Genomic DNA, 6926 nt, shown 5'->3' with positions numbered 1-6926 from the left:
GGACCATCGATACCAACGACTGCGGGTTAACCGTCCGAGACGGTTCGCAATACAAGATTACCACCGTAATCCATGCAAGTAATTGTCCTTAACAACCCCCGTGTGAACGGGTGCTGAGTCCAAACTATAGTACTATGTTGCTAAGGCAGGTAGATAGCACCCCACGTGTAAACATAATAAACAGCATTCATTTAGTCAAGTAGCACATGCAAATGGTCAGCGTTCAAATAGTTTGTGTTTGATTGTGATTTGATAGGTAACGTATGTAACACCCAAAGTGCTAAAAACAAAAGGGATCGAGTATACTCACAGTGATTGATTGTGGATTGAAGGGAGCGCTGAGAGTAAGATTAGCCTGAATAGTTCGATAGCATAACGATAAGTAACGCGGAAAAGTAAACAAGTATGGATGGATTGAATGGGCTGGTCGATCGACTGGTATATCCAATAGGACAGTTCCGTTCGATCGGCCGGTAGGCTCGATCGGCTGGACCATTCGAGTGGATTGTTTCTTCCTCTGGTGTGTTTGTGTTAGAGGATTTGAATTTTTGAAGTTTTTGTTGCAGTATTTGAAAACACTGAAGTGTTCCTACCTTTCAAGTCGATCGATCGAACGGTTCGTTCGATCGGCTAGCTCACTCAATTGGCTAGCTCACTCGATCGGCTAGGAGCTTCAAGGTTAGTCCCCAACTAATTGTCACTCGATCGAACAGTCTGTTCGATCGGCTGGCATTCCCTACTACAAACGAGTTGTGAAAACGATTAAGTGTTGAAGCATAGTATCTCATGATCCGAACAGTAATGTTAACCAATCGAGTGCCATGTTCGATCGAACCCTACTTCGTCAATACTATACCTCATGAAATTTTGAAAGTGTGGGACCATGTGCTAGCCGATCGGCTGGCCCGGTCGATCGGCTGGCATGTCCGATCGGCTGGGCTGTTCGAACAGCCTAGCCGTTCGGCTAGCATTTCTGACCTGGTCGGCCTTTCGTCTAACACTTGGCTGTTTGTTTATTTGTCATTCTTTCAAGGTATCTTGACAACGTGTTGAACTATGATAACCTCCGTTCCTACTTGTTTCCTTGGCTCGAACAGGAATCACCCAAGTCTGGCCGGTGAACGGTTCGGAATGTTGGTTTAGAGTTTAACCCGAAATCGGTGAACCTTGTTCATAGAACCCGAATCTTGAACCTTTTAACTATTTGAATGATTAGTTAGCCGGTTCAAGCTCTGGTTCTATTGATTTGAAGGCATTGAGTGTAAAAGAGTTGAAAGAAAGTTGGAATTCCTTCTTTCAATCCTTCACAACTTGTGGATGTTTAGATCTTTGATAGATCTTAACTTGTTTATGTGGAAATCGGTTAGATCTAAGCTAATCATAGTGGAATGAGGCCAAAACATGATGTTCTTCAAGAACACCATGATGACATCACCCAAGAACACTTAGATCTTGGTGATTTCACGGTTAGAATCCAAGTTTTGAAAGATAGAAAGGTGTAGAATCAAGTAATGATAAAAAACGTACAAGAATTAGGGTGAAAACTTACCGGGATTGAGAGAAATCTGAGAAAAGGTGAAGAAGATAGCTGGTTCGGTCAGAGCTTTCCAAAAATGGAAAGTATGACAATGACAGCCCTATTTATAGGCTCCAAAAGAGGAAAGTGGCAGCCGATCGTCCAGGAGCTCCGATCGAGTGGGCTGCTCGATCGGCTGGCAAGATGCTAGCCGATCGGCTGGCCTGTTCGATCAGGTTGCCTTCTGTTCGATCCGCTACACACTTTGAGTATTTCGTGACGATTTTCGACATTTCGATTCCGATAGACGATGATACGGATACGATAGAGTTCCTAGTCAAATTACTTTCAGTCCCAACTACTATATCTAACATACAATCTCCTATAAGTCACGTTTCGATGTCGGTTTCAGTTGAATTCGATTGCTTTTCGAGTTTCGATTTGATTTTTGATTAATTTGCTTGAATACCACACCAAACATAAAGTAAACATGCACAAGTAACACATAAGGCACACACACACACGTATAACAACACCACCATTCGCATAATTCGAGTCTCGAGTTCGATTGATTGTTAGATCGGTTTGATTACTGATTAGGTTAACTTTATCGCATTGTTACTTCCTACTATTCACAGCCGTAGATCGGTTCGCGTTAAAACACATTCGATTACTTCGATTCTTGCTGATTACAACACTTACTCCACATAATTTAACTAAAACATAATGTCGACTATCTACAGTCAAAGAAAGTCAAAGTTGACTTGGACTTTGACTTTGACTTTGACATTCGAAAACACGGGGTGTTACAGTCATCATATCAAAACCGTCAAGGTGGTAACCAAGGAGGTTAGCAACGAAATTACAACCAAGGGTACCAAGGTGGGTACCAAAGGAATTATAATAATCAAGGCGGTAACGGAAGCGGGTCGAACAATCAAACCGGTGGTGATGACTTGAGTGCCAAGATGGATGCCTTGCTGAAGATGCAAAAAGAATCTCAAAGCAACATAAAAGAGTCTCACAATGATATCAAAGAGATGAAGAAGACAAACGAGATTCGAGATAAAGCACATGAGGCATTGGCGAAATAAGTGGGCCAACTAGCGGAAGAAGTGGCTCAGATAAAGGGAAGCATGGGGAAGCTTCCAAGTAACACCACGGTAAACCCTAAGCATCAAGGGTCGAGCTCGAGAAACACACGTGAGGTACATTTAAATGAAATTTCTTTACGTAGTGGCCGAGTCATAGATAATGGTGTCAAACCACCATCACCCCAGTTTGTTGAAGGGGTGGTGGAAGATGCGAGTGAAGATGAGCATGAGGATGGTCAAACGAGTCAAAATAAAAATGATTTGAAAAAGAAAAACAACCCTCCCGTTGTGGCCATTCCTGTCCCCAAGGCTAAGGAAAATGGTGTGGGGACTAATACCGCACCTTATCCCGAAGCATTGAAGGGACCCGCAAAGAAAATTGTAAACAAAAGAGGTCCACAACAAGAAGAGTTGTTGGAAATTTTTAAACAAGTAAAAATAAATTTACCTCTTTTGGATGCAATTAAACAAGTATCGTCTTATGCTAAGTACTTGAAAGACTTGTGCATGCAGAAACGAACTCACAAATTTCCAAAAAAATTAGATTTAACCGAAAACGTGAGTTCGATTCTCTCGGGTGCACTTCCACCTAAGCTCCAAGATCCGGGTGCACCTATCATTTCAATTCAAGTAGGCGATTTTAAAATCAACCGGGCGCTTCTAGATCTTGGTGTGAGTGTAAGCATTCTACCGGGTAGTTTATATGACCAATATGAGTTTGGTCCACTTCAGTCGTCAAACACCACCGTGGTGTTAGCCGATTTCACACCCAAACTACCCCGTGGAGTTGTTTCAGATGTGATAGTAAAAATCGAGGATTTTTATTACCCGGTGAATTTTCTAGTACTTGATTATATGGCCAAGGACCCAACCAAACAACCTATGGTGATCTTGGGTCGACCGTTCTTAGCAACTGCAAATGCTCAAATTGACTGCAGAACGGGAACGGTTGACATGACATTTGGAAACCGAAGGTTGCGGTTGCATGTTTTCTCCGGACTTACGAACCCTCCAGTTGATAATGAATGCTATATGGCAGACATTGTTGACACGTGTATACCTCTTTGCGACACAGTCGTATATGAGGAAAACACAATGGAGGATTGTTATATGTTTGACAGGTCACAGGTGGAGGTGGAGAGAAACATGGACGAAGAAGTAAGGAGTTTGGAGGTGCTTGCGGTTCGAGAAGGAAAACCGACATGGACGCACCAAGTTGAAAGCTTACCGGAGAGCATTGATACTAAATTGAAGCCGTCTTTAGTAGAGCCTCTGGAGGTTGAGTTGAAGGCATTGCCGAAGCATCTTAAGTATGCTTATGTTGGTGAAGGCAATACACTCCCAGTTATCATTGCATCAAATTTAACCGTGGAGCAAGAGAAAAAGTTGATGGAGGTTTTGGTCACCAATCGGGCGGCGATTGGGTGGACTATCGCATATTTGAAGGGTATTAGTCCCTCGGTGGTGATGCATAATATCATCACGGAAGAGAATGTGACCCCCGTTCGAGACGCACAACGGAGACTAAATCCGAACATGCGGGAGGTTGTGAAGAAGGAAGTGCTAAAGTGGCTTGATGCGGGTATCATTTACCCGATCTCGGATAGCCAATGGGTGAGCCCAACACAGACGGTTCCCAAGAAAGCTGGTATAGAAGTCGTCAAAAATGACGCAAGTGAAGAGGTAGCCACCCGGCCGGTAACCGGGTGGCGAATTTGTATTGATTATAGGAAGTTGAATACCGCAACTTCCAAAGATCATTTTCCTTTACCGTTTATAGATCAAATAGTTGAGAAATTGCCAGGGCAAAAATTCTATTGCTTCTTAGATGGCTATTCCGGTTATAACCAAATTGCCATCCATCCGGAAGATCAATCAAAGACTACGTTTACATGTCCCTATGGTACATTCGCATTTAGGCGAATGCCGTTTGGATTATGTAACGCTCCCGCCACCTTCCAAAGGTGCATGATGAGTATTTTCTCAGATATGGTGGGAAAGTCTTTGGAAATCTTCATGGATGATTTCTCAATTTTTGGATCATCTTTTGAGGCTTGTTTGGACCAACTAGATAAAGTGTTAAAACGATGTGTTGAGACTAGTTTGGTCCTAAGTTGGGAAAAGAGCCATTTTATGGTTCAAGAGGGAATTGTGTTGGGACACGTGGTGTCAAGTCGTGGGATAGAGGTTGATCGTGCTAAGGTACAAGTCACGTCTACTTTACCATATCCCACGACTGTTAAAGGTGTTAGGTCGTTTTTAGGTCACGCGGGGTTTTATAGGCGGTTTATTAAGGGTTTTAGTGATATAACAAAGCCTTTATGTAATTTGTTGTTAAAAGACCAACCGTTTCATTTTAATGAAAATTGCCAAAATGCTTTTAACAATTTGAAAGAGAAATTAGTGGAGGCCCCAATCTTGCAATCGCCGAATTGGTCTTTACCTTTTGAAATTATGTGCGATGCAAGTGATTATGCGGTGGGGGCCGTGTTGAGACAACGGGTTGACAAGAAACCCGTTGCCATATACTACGCAAGTAAGACTCTTTCGGATGCGCAATTGAATTACACAACTACCGAAAAAGAGCTACTTGCGGTGGTATATGCATTGGATAAATTTCGGTCTTACATATGGGGTAGTAAAGTGATTATTTACTCTGATCACACTGCAGTTAGGTACCTCATGGAGAAGAAGGATGCAAAACCGAGATTAATCCGATGATTGTGTTGTTACTCCAAGAGTTTGATTTGGAGATACGGGACAAAAAGGGCATTGAGAATGTGGTAGCGGACCACTTATCCCGATTGATGGTTGAAGAGGATCCGAAGGCCTTAGAAATCAATGAGTCTTTCCCAGATGAGCACATAATGAAACTAGATAAATTGCCATGGTATGCTAACATTGTCAATTATCTTGTTACAGGTGATATGCCAGCACATTGGGATAGACGGAAAAGGCAACATTTCATGTGACAGATCAAGTATTATCGGTTGGAAGAACCGTATTTGTGGAAGGAGTGTGCGGATCAAGTTATAAGAAGATGCATTGATGACGAAGAGATTCCAAGCGTGTTGCAGCATCTACACTCATTTGCATGTGGTGGTCACTTTAGTGGGCACAAAACGGGTCACAAAGTGTTGAATAGTGGCCTTTATTGGCCTACTATATTTAAAGATGCTAACGAGTTTTCAAAGAATTGCATAGAGTGCCAGAAAATAGGGGGTATTTCAAAAAGGGATGAGATGCCCATGTAACCAATCCTTGTAGTAGATGTTTTTGATGTATGGGGTATTGATTTCATGGGCCCATTCCCAATTCCTATGGCAACTTGTACATCTTGGTGGCCGTTGACTATGTGTCAAAATGGGTCGAAGCAATAGCCACCAAAACAAACGACCATTCCGTGGTTTGTAATTTTGTTCAAACTAATATTTTTTCAAGATTTGGGATTCCTCGTGTCATCATAAGTGATGGGGGATCTCATTTTAAAAATTTTCGGTTTGGAAAACTTTTAAAACGGTTTGGTGTTGACCATAGGATTGCTACCCCCTATCACCCGCAAACAAGCGGGCAAGTTGAGGTGTCAAATAGGCAAATCAAAGAGATTTTGCAAAAGACCGTGCGGGCGGACCGTAAGGATTGGTCAATTAAGTTGAACGATGCTTTATGGGCCTACCGTACGGCACATAAGATACCCATAGGCACCACACCTTACCGGTTGGTTTACGGTAAAAACTGCTATTTACTGGTTGAACTAGTGCACAAATCATTATGGGCCATTAAAGAGGTTAATGTGCAATATGATGACGCAGGTAAGGAACAGAAGCTCAAGTTGTGTGAGTTGGAGGAGCTAAGGGAGATGGCATATGAATGCGCGTCTAAGTATAAGGATGGGATGAAAAGAGCGCATGATGCCAAGTTGAGAAAGAAAGAGTTTGAAGTAGGTCAAAAGGTGTGGTCTACAATTCGAAGCTCAAGTTCTTTCTCGGAAAGCTCCGAAGCAAATGGATGGGACCCTATGTTGTCACCCGGGTCGGACAATTGGGTAATGTTACTATCGAGGACCCGAAGGATGGGGTACGGCAAACGGTAAATGGTCATCGGCTAAAACCGTTTCTCGACGGTAACGAAAAGGTGGATGAAAACAAGGAATCAGTGAGCTTCGTGGTAAGCTTCCCGGTTTATGAGGTCAAATGAAAAGGACCGGTAACAATTTGTGTAAAGTTATGTACAATCAATTATTTGTTTGTGTGTTTTGTGTTATTCGTTTTCGTTTCCTACTAACCGTTGTAATTGTGTGAAGTCCGGACATCATA

This window comes from Helianthus annuus, chromosome 17 (genome assembly GCF_002127325.2).
Source record: "Helianthus annuus cultivar XRQ/B chromosome 17, HanXRQr2.0-SUNRISE, whole genome shotgun sequence".
In the NCBI taxonomy this organism is placed as follows: Eukaryota; Viridiplantae; Streptophyta; class Magnoliopsida; order Asterales; family Asteraceae; genus Helianthus; species Helianthus annuus.
The sequence above is the reverse complement of the archived record's forward strand: the minus strand, read 5'-3'. Positions refer to the sequence as shown.